This window comes from Salvelinus namaycush, chromosome 19 (assembly GCF_016432855.1).
Source record: "Salvelinus namaycush isolate Seneca chromosome 19, SaNama_1.0, whole genome shotgun sequence".
NCBI lineage: Eukaryota > Metazoa > Chordata > Actinopteri > Salmoniformes > Salmonidae > Salvelinus > Salvelinus namaycush.
This window is the reverse complement of record NC_052325.1, coordinates 51,603,210-51,626,662: the sequence shown is the minus strand read 5'-3', so window position 1 is coordinate 51,626,662 and position 23,453 is coordinate 51,603,210.

Below are 23,453 nucleotides of genomic sequence, written 5' to 3'. Positions count from 1 at the left end.
TTAAAATCATCCGCAACAAAGAGTGAGAGGATTCTTGCTGGCTAATGGTCTAGTAAATGTCGCCGAGTACCGCCTTGGTGTTTGCTTGTGGCAATCTGTACACAGGAATTATTGAGGTGGAAACATACCCCTACTCTTACCAGAAGTATACTATCTTGTACACTGTTAACAGCTCATTTGAGCTCCGGTAAATATCTTTGAATCTTCTGAAGAAATATTTTCCCTGCTTATGCAGCATTGTAGGGAACAAGGATATGATAAGATATTTTCCTGGTTTTCCCTCTATTTTATGAATCCATAATCCACCCCAGCGCCATCAACCTTAAGTAGTTCTCACCTGCTCTCTCTCTCTCTCTCTCTGGACAGCCCAAGCCTCTGTCCCAATGGGCCCTGATCAAAAGTAGTGCACTATATAGGGTGCCATTTGGAAGGTATCCCAAGCTGTTGGGAAATGTAGCAAAGAGGGAATGCCTATTAAAATGGCTGTCTGTTTAATTACAAATCTTCTCAGCCTTCCATTCCCTGCCAGACCACGAGGATTTTGATAGGGGGTTGTGCTAAGGAGGCACGCAAAGCTAATTGCTGTCTGTTTGGACTGCCAAGGTGGAGAAGGTGTGTGTGACGGAGAGGAGTTAAGACAGTGAAATGCAATGGGAGTGAGAGAGAATCTCTGAGACGTATCAAGGTCTAAGAGATGCATAAAGCTGTGTCCTGATAACAGACAACCATGGCATGTTTTTAGACTCCAAAAGTTTACAATACAGGGCATTCGGAGAGTTCAGACCCATTGACTTTTTCCACATTTTGTTACAGCCTTATTCTAAAATGGATAAAAATCGAATACATTCCTCAATCTACAAACGGTACCCCATAATGACAAAAGGGAAAAAAGGTTTTTACATATTTTAGCAAATGTATAAAAAAAATACCTTATTTTCATAAGTATTCAGACTCTATGCTATTGAGCTCAGATGCATCCTGTTTCCATTTACCATCCTTAATGTTTCTACAACTTGGAGTCCACCTGTGGTAAATTCAATTGATTGGACATGCTTTGGAAAGGCACACACCTGTCTATATAAGGTCCCACAGTTAACAGTTGTCATAACTGTTCATGAGAATCCAAATAGGACAGATCAAGTTTGCAATGAATAACTTAAGTCAGACCCCCTCACCATAGAAGGGGAAGGAAATAACTACTGGGAGTTAACTCACACACTGTTGTATATCAAGGTAGAAGATTCAGGCAGGCGCTCTCAAAATTCACTGAAGGAATGTTCTTTGTATCAGACTTTTTCCAGCTGAAACTAACACGTTCAAAACCAAATACTGGAACAATATTTCTAACATAGAACGTGGGGGATGGTCAGAGGCGATCTATAGAACCCTAATTTTGTTTTATTTTGTGATGTCGTTAAAAATTTTAAAGGAAACACAGTAACTTGGAAAGTTTACCCACTACATATGAAGTTTCCATACTCTGCTTTGTGCATGTAATTTGAAAAATTATGAAAGTGTTTGTTCAGAGAAGGATGTGATTTGAGAAGCTATAAGAGATCATTGTTTTACCGAACTTTGCAAAGTGAGTAGTTACCACCCTGGGTGAGGTCAGGGAGCGTGCCAGCCTGCCGCAATCACCCCTTTCGAGCAAACTGTATAAATGATGGGTTAAGAAAAAAAACACATCAGACCAGAAAAACGTGAAGCTGCAAGTTTAAAGCGGTTTGAACTTTAAATCTCAACACGAGGTGGAGAAGAAACTCACCTCCCGCAAAATCACTGGTATGGCTGATTAGCTGTCCTAAGTAAAGTATCTTTGAAAGCAAATTTAAGTGGGAAAATCCTGTTACTCTGCTCAAATCATACAGCTGGAAAGCCTATCTTCAAAGAAGCCTCTTCAAGTGTGAATGGAAGGAAGTGTGCGTTCAATGATAACAAACATGGACCGACTACACCACAAGAGCAGCGTCTAACAAGGAAACAAACAATACCGCATGATGACTAGTAACAAAAGAGTACTATATGAAGGGTAAGTAATCAGGTAGAATTGAAGTCCAGGTGTGACTGATGATGAGATGCAGGTGTGTGTAAAGATGGGTTGCCAGAATGCCGGAGGGGAGCAGTGGAAGTAGAAGTGAGAGTCAGGTTATTTTACAGTACACACATTCCACACTTCTATTTTACAAAAAAAATTCCATCATACAAAGCTGTGGGGAATGAAGTCCGCAGCATGTGCCTCAATAGAAAAGGGTCTTTCCTTACTGAAATGTGCAAACATAAGAGGGGGAGATGAGGACAAGGTTAAAGGAATTACCCCCCCCCCCCATTCCTCATGGATACAAGCTGTGAGCAGTAATTGAAATAAACAGATTACCAGGGTAGTTCTAGCCTCTTAAGCTTCCGATAAAGTAAATACAAACAGAATTGTAGACAATTAAATGGTGGGCCTCGGATACAGCAAAGGAACAGTTGCTAGGAGGAGTCATTAATTCATTTGCCTCCTTAATTCATTTGGATGAGTTTCAACTTTTTTGTTATCTAAACATTTACCTTATCGAGAGCACAAAGCTAGATGTTTCGTGTCCTGTGGGCATTATTTTCCAAAAACATGGAAGCTTCACTTGTCAACCAAACACCATTAACCAAAAGCTTCCTTGTTACAAAGCTGTTAGATGTCCATGCCACAAATGTGTTAAAATAAAAAAGATTCAAATTTCGTCAGTCTACAGATCACAACGACTGATAGATTCAGACAGCCAGACAAATGTCGGAGCAGTTATCAAATCCATTATCAAATCCACTAGAACTGTTATCATAGCTTGTTTGAGTATTGACCCTGGTATGATCTGATAAAGGCCTAGTGCAGTCAAACATGGTTTTCCTCTGTTTTATATACTCTACAGTTCCACACTGAAGTTGAAATATTACTGGAACATTGATAATGCCCTTTTAATAAAAGAGGTGTTTGAAAGCTTGACATTTCTGTCAGTTTTGGTGGGATGAAGTTTGGGCCTGCCTGGTGACATCAACAAGCTGTAAATTAGACCAATAAGAAAGTGAGTTCCAATCCTCAGCAAGATTTCAGTTTTCCCCTCCCCACTCAGACCACTCAAGACTGTTGGAAAAGCAAAATTCTTGCTTGAGAAATTGCTCTAAGCTAAGAAGCAATTTTTGTTTCTTTTTGACCATGTTAAAGCTGTAATATGTAACTTTTTGGGCGACCCGACCAAATTCACATAGCAATGCAATCATAGATATGTCATTCTCATTGAAATCAAGTCGAAGAAGCAGTAGATATTTTCTATTTGTTCTATTTCTATGCCTCCCATTCTTAGATTTCGTTTTTGCATCTTTTACTTTTGGTTTTGTACACCAGCTTCAAACAGCCGAAAATACAATATTTTTGGTTATTGAAAATATATTTCACAGCGGTTTAGATGGAACAATGAGTCTCTACACTCCGAGTGCTTGTTTTGTCACAAACTGAAATTAAGCTAATTATTTGAATTTTAGCAACCAGGAAATGGCGGATCAATTCCTAGATATTGCACTTTTAATTGAAACTATTCACAGTAAGCTGATTGATATTGAGATGAAATGGCTGCATTGGACTTTTAGCGCCTCGATCACACCATCGTGTCATTGCGTTTTGGTACACCAGAAGTACATTACTTTCCAATGGAACGATGCGTTTGCAATGCAACATTTTATTGCAGAGGCAGTTGCAGTGCGTATTGTGTGGTACATAGGTTGAATATACCCAAAGTATGCATCAAATTGTATGCGTAGACTTGACAGAAATAGTAATAAAAGATTAATGTTTTGTTGCACACAAATCCAGTAAACATTTTAGATTATTGTAAAAAAAAAAAAAAAATCTCACCAGAGATGTGTTTCCATCCAACATACTTTTTGTGGATAAAAGGCTGTGCGTGATGACATATAAATGACTTTTTTCGTTAAATTTCATACACCGAATGAAAAATACAAGTTATATGGGTTTCCATCACATTTTCAACTTAACTGATGGTTTTGTCACAAAAAACATTGCGTTATATAGCAAATGCACACACTCTGCTCTTGGCACATGTACTTTAGCCAACAGCTCGCGATAAAGTGCAGGTAGGCTACCTACATTATGAGATTATTGTGGGTAAGAGCTGCTGCTACTCTCTGTTTATCATATATGCAGTCACTTTAACTATACATTTATGTACATACTACGTAAATTGGGCTGACCAACTAGTGCTCCCGCACATTGCCGAACCGGACTATCTGCATTGTGTCCCGCCACTCACCACCCGCCAACCCTTCTTTTACGCTACTGCTACTCTCTGTTCATCATATATGCATAGTCACTTTAACCATATCTACATGTACATACTACCTCAATCAGCCTGACTAACCTGTTTCTGTATGTAGCCTCACTACTTTTATAGCCTCGCTACTGTATATAGCCTGTCTTTTTACTGTTGTTTTATTTCTTTACTAACCTATTGTTCACCTAATACCTTTTTTGCACTATTGGTTAGAGCCTGTAAGTAAGTATTCGGCGCACGTGACAAATAAACTTTGATTTGATTTTATTATTATTTATTTTTGTCAAATGGCAGCCAGGCATCGATCATCATGTCACCAGAATAAGACCCTCGATATTTATTGGAATGGAGCATCAAGCTGATCACCTTGTGAAGTTCATCATAACCTATTTTATCTGTATTCTAATAAACTACATACTTTCCCTAGTCGTAGTGGGAGTTAAAAAAAATAAAAATTATTTCACCTTTATTTAACCAGGTAGGCTAGTTGAGAACAAGTTCTCATTTGCAACTGCGACCTGGCCAAGATAAAGCATAGCAGTGTGAACAGACAACAACACAGAGTTACACATGGAGTAAACAATAAACAAGTCAATAACATAGTAGTAAAAAAAAGAAAAGAGAATCTATATACAATGTGTGCAAAAGGCATGAGGAGGTAGGCAATAAATAGGCCATAGGAGCGAATAATTACAATTTAGCAGATTAACACTGGGGTGATAAATCATCAGATGATCATGTGCAAATAGAGATACTGGTGTGCAAAAGAGCAGAAAAGTAAATAAATGATAACAGTATGGGGATGAGGTAGGTAAATTGGGTGGGCTATATACCGATGGACTATGTACAGCTGCAGCGATCGGTTAGCTGCTCAGATAGCAGATGTTTAAAGTTGTTGAGGGAGATAAAAGTCTCCAACTTCAGAGATTTTTGCAATTCGTTCCAGTCGCAGGCAGCAGAGAACTGGAAGGAAAAGCGGCCAAATGAGGTTTTGGCTTTAGGGATGATCAGTGAGATACACCTGCTGGAGCGCGTACTACGGGTGGGTGTTGCCATCGTGACCAGTGAACTGAGATAAGGAGGCGCTTTACCTAGCATAGCCTTGTAGATGACCTGGAGCCAGTGGGTCTGACGACGAACATGCAGCGAGGGCCAGCCGACTAGAGCATACAGGTTGCAGTGGTATAAGGTGCTTTAGTAACAAAATGGATGGCACTGTGATAAACTGCATCCAGTTTGCTGAGTAGAGTATTGGAAGCTATTTTGTAGATGACATCGCCGAAGTCGAGGATCGGTAGGATAGTCAGTTTTACTAGGGTAAGTTTGGCGGCGTGAGTGAAGGAGGCTTTGTTGCGAAATAGAAAGCCGACTCTCGATTTGATTTTGGATTGGAGATGTTTGATATGAGTCTGGAAGGAGATTTTGCAGTCTAGCCAGACACCTAGGTACTTATAGATGTCCACATATTCTAGGTCGGAACCATCCAGGGTGGTGATGCTAGTCGGGCGTGCGGGTGCAGGCAGCGACCGGTTGAAAAGCATGCATTTGGTTTTACTAGCGTTTAAGAGCAGTTGGAGGCCACGGAAGGAGTGTTGTATGGCATTGAAGCTCGTTTGGAGGTTAAGATAGCACAGTGTCCAAGGAAGGGCCAGAAGTATACAGAATGGTGTCGTCTGCGTAGAGGTGGATCAGGGAATCGCCCGCAGCAAGAGCAACATCATTGATATATACAGAGAAAAGAGTCGACCCGAGAATTGAACCCTGTGGTACCCCCATAGAGACTGCCAGAGGACCGGACAACATGCCCTCCGATTTGATACACTGAACTCTGTCTGCGAAGTAGTTGGTGAACCAGGCAAGGCAGTCATTAGAAAAACCGAGGCTACTGAGTCTGCCGATAAGAATATGGTGATTGACAGAGTCGAAAGCCTTGGCCAGGTCGATGAAGACGGCTGCACAGTACTGTCTTTTATCGATGGCGGTTATGATATCGTTTAGTACCTTGAGCATGGCTGAGGTGCAACCGTGACCGGCTCGGAAACCGGATTGCACAGCGGAGAAGGTACGGTGGGATTCGAGATGGTCAGTGATCTGTTTGTTGACTTGGCTTTCGAAGACCTTAGATAGGCAGGGCAGGATGGATATAGGTCTGTAACAGTTTGGGTCCAGGGTGTCTCCCCCTTTGAAGAGGGGGATGACCGCGGCAGCTTTCCAATCCTTGGGGATCTCAGATGATATGAAGGAGAGGTTGAACAGGCTGGAAATAGGGGGTGCGACAATGGCGGCGGACAGTTTCAGAAATAGAGGGTCCAGATTGTCAAGCCCAGCTGATTTGTATGGGTACAGGTTTTGCAGCTCTTTCAGAACATCTGCTATCTGGATTTGGGTAAAGGAGAAGCTGGGGAGGCTTGGGCGAGTAGCAGCGGGGGGGGGTCGGAGCTGTTGGCCAGGGTTGGAGTAGCCAGGAGGAAGGCATGGCCAGCCGTTGAGAAATGCTTGTTGAAGTCTTCGATTATCACGGATTTATCGGTGGTGACCATGTTACCTAGCCTCAGTGCAGTGGGCAGCTGGGAGGAGGTGCTCTTGTTCTCCATGGACTTTACAGTGTCCCAGAACTTTTTGGAGTTAGAGCTACAGGATGCAAATTTCTGCTTGAAAAAGCTGGCCTTTGCTTTCCTGACTGACTGCGTGTATTGGTTCCTGACTTCCCTGAACAGTTGCATATCGCGGGGACTATTCGATGCTATTGCAGTTCGCCACAGGATGTTTTTGTGCTGGTCGAGGGCAGTCAGGTCTGGAGTGAACCAAGGGCTATATCTGTTCTTAGTTCTGCATTTTTTGAACGGAGCATGCTTGTCTAAGATGGTGAGGAAGTTACTTTTAAAGAATGACCAGGCATCCTCAACTGACGGGATGAGGTCAATATCCTTCCAGGATTCCCGGGCCAGGTCGATTAGAAAGGCCTGCTCGCAGAAGTGTTTTAGGGAGCGTTTGACAGTGATGAGGGGTGGTCGTTTGACCGCGGACCCGTGGCGGATACAGGCAATGAGGCAGTGATCGCTGAGATCCTGATTGAAGACAGCAGAGGTGTATTTGGAGGGCAAGTTGGTCAGGATAATGTCTATTAGGGTGCCCATGTTTACGGATTTAGGGTTGTACCTGGTGGGTTCCTTGATAATTTGTGTGAGATTGAGGGCATCTAGCTTAGATTGTAGGACTGCCGGGGTGTTAAGCATATCCCAGTTTAGGTCACCTAACAGAACAAACTCTGAAGCTAGATGGGGGGCGATCAATTCACAGATGGTGTCCAGGGCACAGCTGGGAGCTGAGGGGGGTCGGTAGCAGGCGGCAACAGTGAGAGACTTATTTCTGGAGAGATTAATTTTTAAAATTAGAAGTTCGAACTGTTTGGGCATAGACCTGGAAAGTATGACAGAACTTTGCAGGCTATCTCTGCAGTAGATTGCAACTCCTCCCCCTTTGGCAGTTCTATCTTGACGGAAAGTGTTATAGTTGGGTATGGAAATCTCAGAATTTTTGGTGGCCTTCCTAAGCCAGGATTCAGACACGACAAGGACATCAGGGTTGGCAGAGTGTGCTAAAGCAGTGAGTAAAACAATCTTAGGGAGGAGGCTTCTGATGTTGACATGCATGAAACCAAGGCTTTTTCGATCACAGAAGTCAACAAATGAGGGTGCCTGGGGACATGCAGGGCCTGGGTTTACCTCCACATCACCCGAGGAACAGAGGAGTAGTAGGATGAGGGTGCGGCTAAAGGCTATCAAAACTGGTCGCCTAGAGCATTGGGGACAAGGAATAAAAGGAGCAGATTTATGGGCGTGGTAGAATATATTCAGGGCATAATGTGCAGACAGGGGTATGGTGGGGTGCGGGTACAGCGGAGGTAAGCCCAGGCACTGGGTGATGATAAGAGAGGTTGTATCTCTGGACATGCTGGTTATAATGGGTGAGGTCACCGCATGTGTGGGAGGTGGGACAAAGGAGAGTTTCAGAGGTATTAGGAGTGGAACTACGGGCTCCATTGTAAACTGAAACAATGATAACTAACCCGAACAACAGTATACAAGGCATATTGATATTCGAGAGAGACATATAGTAAGGCATAAAGTAATCGCAGGTCTTGATTGGGAGAGCTAGCTAAAACAACAGGTGAGACAACAGCAGCTAGTCAGCTAACACAACAACAGCAGGTAAAATGGCGATGACTAGGCAGAGAGGGTCGGATTAACTACACACAGAGCCTGAGTTCGCGGCTGGGGCCGACAGATAAACACAAATAAACAGAATGGAGTACCGTGATTAATGGACAGTCCAGCAGGCATCAGCTATGTAGCCAAGTGATCATAGTGTCCAGGGGGGAGCAGGGAAGCCGTCACCACGCTAGCACGCGGCGTTTAAAGTTAGTAGCCTGGGGGTGGTCTGCTCAGACGGAGGCCGGTTGAGGGCACAGCGGATGGAGTATTCGTCGGCAGACCAGACGTGGTGGTGCGGCGGGGTGCCGTGTCGACAGAGAATCCAAGCCAGATGGCGAAAGAGGTATTGTAGAATTTTGTTTGCTAACTGGTGCTAGCTTCGTGGCAGTGGCGTTAGGGGATAGCTTCGGTACTGGGTGCCACGGAGGGTGCAAGCTAGCTGTGAGGATCAGAAGTAGTGGCTCAGGGATTACGGCAGGAATCCGGCGTTGTTGTGGAGAGACAGTCCGATGCTGGTAGATTGGCGAGTAATATCCAGGCTAAGAACAGGGCTGGTGTCTGTGCAGAAGGTAAAAGTGACTAAATAGCTTGTAGCTGATTAGCTGGTTAGCTACTGGAGGGTCTTGAATGTGTTCCAAAGTTAAAAATAATAGCGATTCCGTATCACATTGGGTGAGGCAGGTTACCGGAAGGTATAATCGAATTAAAAATCGAAAAGAGAAAAAAATTAAAATATATACAAAAAATACGAAAAATACAAAAGTACACGGGAGGACGGACAAAACACGCCTACACTGCTACGCCATCTTGGATAGTAGTGTACCACACAACATATCGTGTGACTCCAAGTTTACTTCAAAATTATCGTATAATTAATTTTACAGACACAAAAATATCCCACCATGAGCGAATGAACAAATTTTTTGTTGGCATTTATAAAATTGGACTGCCATTTCATGGTTCCAGCAGCCTGGTTGTGACTTTTTTCATGTGTCAGATATTTCATCAGCATGAATTGGTTGGATGGAAACGTGGTTACAGACGCAATGATGCTGTCAGTCTCATCGACGCGTAAGAAAGTGATAGAAGCTTGCATGCCATTTATACAGAAACCAGCTGCTTATTTCCATTAGCTGCATGAAATAAATGATATAGGTGATGCTAATTTCTGCATTTTTCTCAATAACTGTCCAAATATTCACTTTAACGGGCAGTCTGGGATCTAAACAGTGACAGCGGTCACCTGCCACTTTATTTGTTAAAATAATGGAGTTAAACAAGCTTATATTTTGGGCTCTGATGGGGTAAGACAGTTCAACTAAGCTCATGCTGTAACGGCTGTCAACCTCTTCTTCCTCTGAAGAGGTGTAGCAAGGATCGGACCAATACGCAGCGTGGTAGGTGTCCATGTTTTAATATGGAAAACTGAACATGAACACAAATACAAATACAAAAACAATAAACGTGAACAAACCGAAACAGTCCCGTGTGGCACAAACACTGACACAGGAAACAATCACCCACAAACCAACAGTGAAAAACAGGCTACCTAAATATGGCTCACAATCAGAGACAACGCAAAACACCTGCCTCTGATTGAGAACCATATCAGGCCAATATGACAAACCTAATCATAGAAACACAGAACATAAACTTTACCCACCCAGCTCACGTCCTGACCAACTAAATAAAGACTAAACAAAGGAAAATAAGGTCAGGAACGTGACAGTACCCCCCACCCCCAAGGTGCGGACTCCGGCCGCAAAACCTGAACCTATAGGGGAGGGTCTGGGTGGGCATCTATCCACGGCGGCGGCTCTGGCGCTGGACGTGGTCCCCACTCCACCATAGTCAATCCCCGCCTCCGTGGCCTCCTCGGAACGGCGACCCTCCAAAATAACCCCACTGGACTGAGGGGCAGCTCCGGACTGAGGGGCAGCTCCGGACTGAGGGGCAGCTCATGACTGAGGGGCAGCTCATGACTGAGGGGTAGCTCATGACTGAGGGGTAGCTCATGACTGAGGGGTAGCTCATGATTGAAGGGCAGCTCATGACTGATGGGTAGCTCATGACTGAGGAGTAGCTCATGACTGGCGGGCGGCTCAGGCAGCTCCTGACTGGCGGGCGGCTCAGGCAGCTCCTGACTGGCGGGCGGCTCAGGCAGCTCCTGACTGGCGGGCGGCTCAGGCAGCTCCTGACTGGCGGGCGGCTCAGGCAGCTCCTGACTGGCGGACGGCTCTGGCAGCTCCTGACTGGCGGGCGGCTCTGGCAGCTCCTGACTGGCGGGCGGCTCTGGCAGCTCCTGACTGGCGGGCGGCTCTGACGGCTCAGGACAGACGGCCGGCTCTGACCTGCTGAGGCGCACAGTAGGCCTGGTGCGTGGTGTCGGAACTGGTGGTACCGGGCTAAGGACACGCACCTCAAGTCTAGTGCGGGCAGCAGCAACAGGGCGTACAGGGCTCTGGAGGCGCACAGGAGGCTTGGTGCGTGATGCCGGAACTGGTGGTACTGGGCTGGTGCGAGGAGGTGGCACCGGACATACCGGACCGTGAAGGCGTACTGGAGCTCTTGAGCACCGAGCCTGCCCAACCTTACCTGGTTGAATACTCCCCTTATCCCGGCCAGTGCGGCGAGGTGGAATAGCCCGCACTGGGCTGTGCTGGCGAACCGGGGACACCATGCGTAAGGCTGGTGCCATGTACACCGGCCCGAGGAGACGCACTGGAGACCAAATGCGTTGAGCCGGCTTTATGGCACCTGGCTCGATGCCCATACTAGCCTGGCCGATACGAGGAGCTGGGATGTACCGCACCGGGCTATGCACACGTACAGGAGACACCGTGCGCTCTTCCGCATAACACGGTGTCTGCCCGTACTCTCGCTCTCCACGGTAAGCACGTTTGTGGCCTGCTGGAGGTCATTTTGCAGGGCTCTGGCAGTGCTCCTCCTTGCACAAAGGCGGAGGTAGCGGTCCTGCTGCTGGGTTGTTGCCCTCCTACGGCCTCCTCCACGTCTCCCGATGTACTGGCCTGTCTCCTGGTAGCGCCTCCATGCTCTGGACACTACATTGACAGACACAGCAAACCTTCTTGCCACAGCTCGCATTGATGTGCCATCCTGGATGAGCTGCACTACCTGAGCCACTTGTGTGGGTTTTAGACTCCGTCTCATGCTACCACTAGAGTGAAAGCACCGCCAGCATTCAAAAGTGACCAAAACATCAGCCAGGAAGCATAGGAACTGAGAAGTGGTCTGTGGTCACCACCTGCAGAACCACTCCTTTATTGGGGGTGTCTTGCTAATTACCTATAATTTCCACCTTTTGTCTATTCCATTTGCACAACAGCATGTGAAATTTATTGTCAATCAGTGTTGCTTCCTAAGTGGACAGTTTGATTTCACAGAAGTGTGATTGACTTGGAGTTACATTGTGTTGTTTAAGTGTTCCCTTTATTTTTTTGAGCAGTGTATATTCCCAGTCATGTGAAATCCATAGAGCAGGGCCTAATTCATTTATTTCAATTGACTGATTTCCTTATATTTCCTTTCGTTTTGAGCTAAACAAGAGAGGGAAGCTTGCAATTCAACCTTTCCAGGCTGAAAATGTAGGTAGATATAGCAAGCCTTCCGGTGAATTACCCGGGTTGGCTAAGCCTTTCATCGATAACTATCCCTTTGTGGGGTTAGCCAACTTTCCAGCTAGCCCCACAAAGTGCTAGTTATCGCTGAAATGCTAACTTGGATATATAGCTTTCCAGCTAGCTAGCCATGTTAGCTGAGGCGTGGTGTTAACCAAGGCTAGCCTTTACGCTAGTTACTGAGGAGTAGCAAATTCATTCTCCTCAAAGCAAAACTTTCATTTTGGTCAGTAGTCAACACTACAGACAGGATCTGGGGTCCTATGTTCGGCAGCGGCAACGTAACGGTTTGCCAGAGAACAGTTCAGTAAGAAGACAGAAGATCTAGCTTTGTTGAGGAGAGCTTTAGGAGAGAACTCTTTGCAAGGAAGACAGATGAGAATAGTGATATGCAGTTCGCAAACAATTCATTATTTTTGAACAACTCTTTTTACTTTTCAGTCGGTTACGTCACTTGCTCTGAAACCTAGAAGTAGTGGTTCCCCCTGACTCTTGTGGAGCGATGGGTAACGACGCTTCGTGGGTGACTGTTGTTGATGTGTGCAGAGGGTCCCTGGTTCGCGCCCGGGGTCGGGCGAGGGGACTTACTAGAGTTAAACTGTTAAATTGATGCTGTTGATCCGGATCACTGGTTGCTGCGGAAAAGGAGGAGGTCGAAAGGGGGGTGAGTGTAATGGATGTGAAATGGCTAGCTAGTTAGCGGTGGTGCGCGCTAGCAGCCTTTCAGTCGGTTACATCACTTGCTCTGAAACCTAGAAGTAGTGGTTCCCCTTGCTCTGCAAGGGCCGCGGCTTTTGTGGAGCGATGGGTAACGACGCTTCGTGGGTGACTGTTGTTAATGTGTGCAGAGGGTCCCTGGTTCGCGTCGGGGCGAGGGGACGTACTAAACTTATACTGTTACACAAGCACCCAAGCTAACGTTGGTTAGCTTGCTAGCTACTTCCAGACACAAATGAGACCACTCTGATCATTTTACTCGCCCTAGCAGAGCTGGTTAGGCCGTTTTCATATTATCGAAGCGTTGGTGACTGTAACTGTGCTGCTGGCAACAATTTAAATACGCTTTTTTGCCGACGTTTACTGACACCGGCCATATTCAACGGGTATTGAGCACTAGTAAATTCATTATTCTGTGCTCTCGTACAGTCAGACAAGAGTGCTCTGAAATCGGAGTAGATAGAACAAATTTTCCAAAGCACCCGAATGTCCATTGAGAAAGCACAATGACTATACTATTTAGCTAAGCATGACGGGAAAAATCAAGTCAATAAACATTGGGTAGTTAGTTAGATAGCCTATACTTAGTAGTAGCCAACTAACGTTACCGTTAGGTAGCTAGCTAACATACCGGTACATAATGCTGTAATGATATGCTATGTGATTCGTAAGGACAGCGTAGCTAACAAATTGTCAGCAAACATAATGTGTTAGGTAACTTATTTGAAAATTCTTTACATTCGTCATAATTAGTTAAAGCAATGAATTTGTATCCGCTCTCGTTGTACATCTTAAAATCTAAAAATGATGTGAAGCCACGCCCATTTCCTGAAGAATTGCATTATGGGCCCTAAACTACGGAAATAGTGTCCTCTGCATGTATACTTCATATTTTGGCGAATTTAGTACGACATCTGGGAACTTGACTTTCTAACTATATCTATACTATGACCAATAAGCATACTAAATACTCATTTCACATCACAAATAGTACAGTTAGAGCAGTGAGTATGAGTATTCGAACACAGCTATAGACTGACCAGGTGAAAGCTTTGAACGCTTGTTGATGTCACTTGTTAAATCCACTTCAATCAATATAGATGAAGGGGCGGAGACAGTCTAAAGAATGATTGTTAAGCCTTGAGTCAATTTAGACATGGATTGTGTATGTGTGCCATTCAGAGGATAAATGGGCAAGTCAAAAGATGTAAGTGCCTTTAAACAGGGTATGGTAGTAGGTGCCAGGCCTACCAGTTCGTGTCAAGAACTGCAATGATGCTGGGTTTTTCATGCTCAACAGTTTCCCATGTGTATCAAAAATAATTCACCACCCAATGGACAATTCAGCCAACTTGACACAACTGCAAAATGCATTGGAGTCAACATGGGCCAGCATTCCTGTGGAATACATTCAACACCTTCTAGGGTCCATGCCCCAACGAATTGAGGCTATTCTGAGGGCAAAAGCAGGAGGGTGCAACTCAATAGTATGAAGTTCCTAATGTTTGGTAAAGTCAGTGTAAATGCGCAAGAAAATAGAAAATATATTATGCTGCAGGCAGCATAGAGAAGAAAAATACAATTTTAGAACTAATAATTGATCGCATGGTGCAAGAATGAATGCAGTTAATTGGTTATTGAATGTTATGATGGACAGCCAAATCTATTTCTAAAGCCTTTTTTACATCAGCAGTGGTCACAAAGTGCTTATACAGAAACCCAGCCTAGCTGCAGGCAGAACAACAGAAACTGGATAAGCAACATGAGCAGGTGGAGTAGGGACGAGGACAGCCAGGAGTCATCAGGCCATGTAGTCCTGAGGCATGGTCCTAAGTCTCGGGTCCTCAGGAAGGGGAGAGAGATGGGAGAGTTAGATCACACAGGACACCAGATAAGAAAGGAGAATTACAACGGATAGTACAGACTGACCTTCGCCCCCTGGCACATAGACTACTGCAGCATAGATACTGTAGATGGGTAGCGGGTCAGGGGACACTAGCCCTGTCCAAAGTTACCGCCTGACAGGGCCAACCATGTAGGATATAACCCAACCCTCTGGACACAGCTTTGTAGAACCAAAACATAAACAGCCTCCGCTAACTTCTTATGGGCAGGTGGGACAGTAGCGTCCCACCTGGCCAACATCCGGTGAAATTGCAGAGCGCCAAAGAAATACTCATAATAAACATAAATAAAATATACAAGTGTTATACATCGGTTTAAGATTAACTTCTTGTTAATCCAGCTGCTGTGTTAGATTTCAAAAAGGCTTTACAGCGAAAGCATACCATGCGATTATCTGAGGACAGCGCCCCGCTTACAAAAGCATACAAACATTTTCCAACAAAGTAGAGGAGTCACAAAAGTCAGAAATAGCGATAAAATGAATCACTTACATTTGATATTCATATGGTTGCACTACCAAGACTCCCTGTAACACAATAAATGTTTGTTTTGTTCGATAAAGTCCCTCTTTATGTCCCAAAAACTCGTTTTTGGGACATGCGCGTTTTTGTTGGCGCGTTTTGTTCAATAATCCACTGGCTCCAGGGCGGTCAAAACATGCAGACGAATACATCCTAATAGTACCAGTAAAGTTCGTCGAAACATGTCAAACGATGTTTATAATTAATCCTCAGGTTGTCTATTGTCTAAATAATCAATAATATTTCACCCGGACAATAACGTTTTCAATAGAAAGGAAAAACAACGAACGGCGTGTTATCGGTCACTCGCGCAAAGCAGCTCTGCATTCTTCCCCTGTCCTCTGACCAAAAGGTCTTTTTACTTGTTGTTTTTCAAAATACAAGCCTGAAAGCATGTCTAAAGACTGGCATCTAGTGGAAGCCATAGGAACTGCAATCTGGGCCCTAACCCATAACATAGTCAATAGGCATTCAATGGAAAACAACTCACATCAAAAAAATCCCACTTCCTGGATGGATTTTCCTCGGGTTTTCGCCTGCCGTATCAGTTCTGTTATACTCACCGACCTTATTTAAATAGTTCTAGAAACTTCAGAGTGTTTTTTATCCGATACTACCATGCATATGCATATCATAGCGTCTGTGCCTGAGTAATAGGCAGTTTACTTTGGGTACGTTTGTCATCCAAACTTCAAAATACTGCCCCCTACCCAACAGAGGCTAAACAATCTCAAACTCGAGAACAAATCATTTAGGGCCCTACAGTTTGCGAACGACATTGTGGTTATTACCCAGTCAAGCAATGAATTCAGCCAATCTAGTCCGGCTGCGGCCACAACTAGACCTCATTTCAAATGTATCAAGAAATAATCGTATTTGTGTGCCTAGCAATCAACAAATGTTCATTGTTTGAAGCACACTTTTACAAGTAAGCCACAAATTACAGCTCCGATAAGCAGTGAACGAGATGTGTACGAGAGGCTTGTAGACCATGACTCTTTTGAGTTTTCAGTTCATCGTTTGCATGTTCATTTGAGTTTACTCCATCTCTGTAGCTATCATACTCTTATTCCACTGATTTCATCCTCCAGAGAGTGGAGAGCAATAGTTATGCAGCTCCACAAAACAACACATTTCTAAAAAAGTCGCGTTCAACAGGATTACCAACACAGACTGACGAGCTCAAATAGACAGAAGCCTTCTATATGGCAGACCAATCCGAACTCCTCCCCTGGCATGTCCAGCCCCACTCATTCTCTTAGTCAATCATGGCAAGATGGAAGGTTGCTTACTTTTTCTGTGGCTTAACCAACAAGGATCGTAACGCATTTTGATAAAAATATGTTTTTTACTTTCAAACGGCTCTCTTGTGAAGTCATGACTTGCGACATACACCTATTTTTCTGAATCCGGTCACATATTCACTAAACGAGTCAAAAAGATCAAAGTCGGTACAAAGAGCCAAACTTTCCATCACTAGGTGAGAATGACCAGATGTGGGGCAAATTATGTCTTTTGAAGAGGGGAGGGGCTGACCACATTCGCCACTTGACCTGTCTGTCTCCAACAAACACTGTAATTGGTACTTCTGTTAAAGAAACCGCCTGAGCGAATCCCCATAAAGTGAGATATCGAGAAGATATATTTGAAATAGAACCATTGTTATTCCGATCAGACACGAAAGGCTTTAGTCTTTCCTCACTACAGAATACCAGAGTGAATACCCTAAATTGCAAAGAAATGGTCTTGCCCGAGGAATCTGCCTACCAAAGGTTCTACTCCTCCATTAAAGCCACATCAGTGCTGTAATGAATAATCAATGGAGCCTTCATTTAATGATTCATAAGGCGCTGTGCCTCCAAAGGGGGCCCAACCTTCTCCCGGAATAAATCATGGAAGTTGCAGCTTTTTTGACAATTGGATAGGCAAGGACGAAAAAGTGGTGGATTCCCATGAGATCTCGGTCCATTTTGAAATAATGCCCATAGATTTCTGTCACTGGAAGATTACAGTGGACAGAGACGATTCCTAATGCATCGTACCCTTTGGCACTTAAGCAGTACTATTGGCTGTATTTGATAACTTAGTTAACAATTGAATTTGAGGTGAACATACTGCTTTTAATAACGTGGAATATTTAATGGTTCACATAAAGTATGTATCGCGTATAGGCTACTTACACTGATACGTGCCAACACACCCATGTTTGCTGGGTTTCTCCCTCTGTTTGTTGCTGGCTGGTTTTTGGCTAGGAACAATACCCTCTTGACTGGTGCTGAGCCCGAGGAACATACTGAACCACTTAGCTATAACCAGTGCATAATTTGAGCCGCACCTCTCAGATTTGACTTTGATAGTTCCGACACCTATTTGCCCGGATCCGGAACCTCTTGCGGCATGATTTATTAATTGTATCACTGTTCGCACTGTAAACATTCTAATAAAAGCGATCAGCGTTAAGTTGCCTCCTCCTTATTTCTACCGCCCGCCAGAAATACCATCATGTAAAAGCGAGGTGATCCTTCTGTGTAATCAACCTATCCTGCCACACTGATTCCAGACCTGCTTGCTTATTTGTAAATATAGGTTATGGGGAAGGGCAGTAGGGAAAGTAACTGATCTTCACACAGGTTTTGTTAGTGGTGGTCACCTAGTGAAGAGGTCCCTACTTAACTTCTTGACGCTAGGGGTCATATATTTATATATTTTTTAAATAACGTTCCCAAGGTAAACGGACTATTTCTCAGGTCCAGATCGTAGAATATGCATATAATTTACAGATTAGGATAGAAAACACTCTAAAGTTTCCAAAACTGTCAACATATTGTCTGTGAGTATAACAAAACTGATTTTGCAGGCGAAAACCTGAGGAAATCTAACCCGGAAGTGATTTTTTAAAATTGTATCTGTGTTTCATTGCCCGTCTTTCTTCCATTTAAAGGGGTATCAACCAGATTCCTTTTCCAATGGCTTCCTCAGGCTGTGACCAGGCTTTAGACATAGTTTCAGGCTTTTATTTTGAAAAATGAGCGAGATTTTTTAAAACTAGTCAGGTGACCTTTGATTAGTTCCTGCGCGCGAGAGGAGTAGCTCTCCATTTTCTTTCTCTATGGAATAGGTTACGGTCCGGTTGAAATATTATCGATTATTTTTGTTAAAAACAACCTAAGGATTGATTATAAAAAACATTTGACATGTTTCTACGAACATTACGGATACTTTTTGTAATTTTCGTCGAACGGAACGAGGCTGTGGTTTTCTGAACATAACGCGCAACCCAAATGGTGTTTTTTTGTTATAAAAGTAATATTTATCGAACAAAAATAACATTTATTGTGTAACTGGGAGTCTCGTGAGTGCAAACATCCGAAGATTATCAAAGGTAAGCGATTAATTTTATTGCTTTTCTGACTTTCGTGACCATGCTAATTTGGGGCTAGCTGTTCTAGCATTGATTGATACACTCACAAAAGCTTGGATTGCTTTCGCTGTAAATTATATTTTCAAAATCTGACACGTTAGGTGGATTAACAACAAGCTAAGCTGTGTTTTGGTATATTTCACTTGTGATTGCATGATTATAAATATTTTTAGTAATATTTTGCGCCCTGCAAATCAGCGGTTGTTTAGAAAAATGATCCCGCTAAAGGGATCCGTAGCGCAGAGAGGTTAATGAAGGAAACTCCAATTCCCTTTTGAGTTTAACTAAATCAGAGTACCGCCCATGAGCCCAGTTAGGGTCGGGCATCCTGGGACAGTCCCTTTTCTGCAACTCCCGAATAAAACCCCCACTTTGAGAATTTCTCAACAGACCATGTTTCCCTCAATTACGAGAGGACAAAGGTTGCAGACCAGCTTACCTTGATAACGAGAGGGCCAAGGTTTGAGTAGATGGCTGAATCTTTTAACCATACCACGTGGTTAAACTCTTAGACTATCGATACCGACAGAATAAGAACAAGTCTTTGATATTAATTACTAGTCTGCAGCTAGGAATTCGGTATCATTGAACGCAAAGACCGACAACCGCCGAAACATCTATCCATAACGACATGAATGAATGTCACTCTGAACTATCCATTCTAACCACGACAGAGAGGGCGGACAAACTCTCCAACAGAAACAAACTTTTCAACAGAGACCCCGACGACACACTAAGCGTAAATATATATATTGATTGCAATTGTTCCCAAATGAGTGAGCGTTCATGTGCAAAGGATTAGCATTTCAATTGTTATAATTATCAACTGTGTGTTGTCTTAACTCAGTCGACCCCCACTTCCCTTTTGTACACTAAGCCGCCATGCCGGTTTATCCCACTTGGGAAACTCCGCTATCATTTCCTTGTAACTATCTACTGTTTGTTTATGCATTTCTGTGAATTACTTAGTTAGTAAATATATTATTTAAGACAATTGATGTATGGATGACTCATAGTGAAGACTGGGTTCGTGCAGATAACCAATAATTTACGTCGTTTGGAATGAGACTAACGTGAGGTAAAGAAGAATTCATTAATCAGAAGACTATTGATCAGATATGAAAATATCTGAAAAGTTATTAGGAAAATTATAACTTTGTAATCTGAATATTTTCCTTGGTGCCCCGACTTCCTAGTTAATTACAGTTACATGATTTAATCGCGTAATAATCATTACAGAGAATCTTTGATAAAAACTAAGTCCTCAGCTAATGATAGTAAAGACACGACAGTGTTATCATTTCAACTTCCGGTTTCCAAGATTATGTTTCTGTATGCAGTGCTGCTGCTCTGCACATTTGTAGGTAAGTGAAACTTACCTGATAATGAACCATAAAAAAATGATATTACGTTTTACGTTACATTTTCATTAACATATCTTAATGTTCTTTTGTTTTTTGCAGGTGCACTATCCTTCTGACCCTATGCAGCCAGGTCCCATTTACTTTTTAACTCCTCGCAAATATGGCTTGTTTGGTGTCTGCTGCGAAGGAATACCACAAAAAGTCAACTATTTGATTGATGACGGCATGTCATCCAGCAAAGGCAGCAGCGCAGTCATCAACTACATGAACCATTTCTTCACCAACTACGGAGTTGGGGAAATACGTGTGGACCTGAATTGTGAAAAATGCAGTGGCCAAGAGAAGAACAAGTTTGTGCTCTGGTATTGTGCGTGGCAGACCATGCACAAGCTCCACCATAGTCTGGACCTTCACTTCCTGATCACAGGCCAGACCAAGTTTGCCTCTGACTGGTGCTTCGGCCTCATCAGGCAGCACTTCAGAAAGACAAGAGTGAACACTTTTTCTGAGATTGCTGGTGTTGTGAAGGACAGCGCGGTGACAGGTGTCAACATTCCACAGCTGGTTGGACTGGAGGATGGTACGGTGCTGGTGGAAAGCTATGGCTGGCAACAACACCTGACTCCGTACTTCAGACTACTGCCACAGTTCAAGCAGTAAAAGCACTTCTGGTGAATATAATCATTTTCATTGCATTGTATGATGTTATTCTTCTTTTCTAAACTTGGGAGGTGAATTGATGTTGTGCAAGGTTCTAATGTCTTCTAAATGTTTTTTATTTATTTCCTGTTCAACAGCATCGATGCTCTGGAGCGTGGTGTTGTTGTCGCCAAGGAGCATTCGGATTCAGCTGCTGCACAACGCTGACATCCTTCCTCCGAATGATGGTCTGCCTGTACAAGCACCACCTGGACTGGACACAGCTAGACAAACATATGTTTTTCAGAAGATCATGGAATTTTGCGATGAAGAGGCTATGAACATTACAAGTCAAAGGCAGGACCGAAACAGACTCTCCGAATCAGATTGTCAGACGGGCCAGTTACAGCTGCCGAAGTTGCGGTGGTGTCGGACGTGCCAGTTTTGGCTGCCGAAGTGGCAGCGGCGTCGGACAGACCAGTTGCTGCTGCCGAAGTTGCGGCGGCGTAGGACGGACCAGTTGCAGATGCCGAAGTTGCAGCTGAGTCGGACGGACCAGTTGCAGCGGCGTCGGACGAGCCAGTTGCAGCTGCCGAAGTTGCGGCGGCATCGGACGGGCCATTCCCACTGTTTCCATTTAGGGTAAGTTATTCAGTCATGTTGTATAAAGGATTGGAAACAGGCGTAGAAATACATAATAGGTGGTTTTAACTCTCCGCCCAAAATGCAACATGCCATGAAAAGGCACAGGGACGAAGCCCAAAACAAAAGAGCCAGGTAAAACCTCTAATAAATACACGGGACGAGACCCGTAATAACAATTCACAGGATGAAACCCGAAATAACAATTGCACAATATTACACGGGACGAGACCCGTAATAACGAGTACACAATACACGCAGCACGGAAGCCGAAACAACAAAGCACAGGTTCTCAACGTAAAGTCACAAGACCAACGGACATCGGAAAGATAACCAACAAAACAATGCTGAACAGAGGGCGTATATATACAATTACTAATCAGGGGGAATTGGAACCAGGTGTGCGTAATAAAACAGTTCAGTGATGCCTAGAGGCCGGTGACGTAGACCTCTGGAGTTGGTGCACGGAATGAGCAGCAGTACCGGGGGAATCCATGACAGTTACCTCTGCTGCAGAGGATATGTTCATTAGAGTTAACTGCTTCTCAGATTGCAGCCCAAATAAATGCTTCATAGAGTAACAGACACACCTCAACATTGACCGTTCAGAGGAACAGGCCATGTGTGAATCAGGCCATGGTCAAATTGCTGCTAAGAAACCCCTACTAAAGGATATCAATAATAAGAAGAGACTTGCTTTGGCCAAGAAACATGACCAATGTTCATAAGACCGTTGGAAATCTGTCCTTTGGTCTAATGGGTCCAAATTTTAGATTTTTGGTTCCAACCGCCGTGTCTTTGTGAGACGCAGAGTAGGTGAACAGATGTTCTCTGCATGTGTGATTCCCACCGTGAAGCATGGATGAGGAGGTGTGTTGGTGTGGGGGTGCTTTGCTGGTGACACTGTGTGTGATTTATTTAGAGTTCATGGCACACTTAATCAGCATGGCTACCACAGTATTCTGCAGCAATACGCCATCCCATCTGGTTTGCGCTTAGTGCAGCTATCATTTGTTTTCAACAGGACAATGACCCAAAACACACCTCCAGGCTGTGTAAGGGCTATTTGACCAAGAAGGAGAGTGATGGGGTGCTGCATCAGATGACCTGGCCTCCACAATCACCCAACCTTAACCCAATTGAGGTGGTTTGGGATGAGTTGGACCGCAGAGTGAAGGAAAAGCAGCCAACAAGTGCTCAGGAATTGTGGGAACTCCTTCAAGACTGTTGGAAAAGCATTCCAGGTGTTGCTGGTTGAGAGAATACCAAGAGTGTGTAAAGCTGTCATCAAGGCAAAGTGTGGCTACTTTGAAGAATCCAAAATATAAAATATATTTTGATTTGTTTCACACTTTTTTGGTTACTACATGATTCCATATTTGTTATTTCTTTTGATGTCTTCACTATTATTCTACAATGTAGAAAATAGTAAAAATAAAGAAAAACCATTCAATGAGTAGGTGTGTCCAAACTTTTGAATGATACACTATATATGAAATTCGTGTCTTGTAATCCCCACAGCTGAGTATGTATGCATATGCATATGGTCGGTATTCTGCAGTGACGTCTAAAAATGTTTCTGTACATTGATGTCTAGAAAATTAGGCTATAAATAATTCAGACTTGTGTAAGCCCCACAGCTATACTCAAGTGTGTGGGCATACTGTAGTGACATCTAAAATGTGTTGAACTAATCAGCACCTTGGAGAGTGCTGTCCGTGTCACCACCATAGATAGTAAGCTACATGGCTGATTACTCTGTCTGCTGCTCTGCTACGTTGTGTTTGACAACTTTTTTCTCAATGTGTTCTGGTACCTCAGAGCCCCCCCCCCATCTTGTGCTCACTATGTGTTCCGGGACTGCCCGATTTAGAAATTAAGCACTGGCTTGAACTCCATTGGTTCAGTTTAGTTTGGGTGTGATTGCATATATTTCTAGATATTTCCAGCCATTGCGTTATCTTTATGTCATTCATACTGATTATGTTTCACATTTAAGAGCTTCCTTTGAGTGAAATCAGTCATTATATGATGGTTGATGATTCATCTGGAGTTCAGAGGCCTCGTACTGGT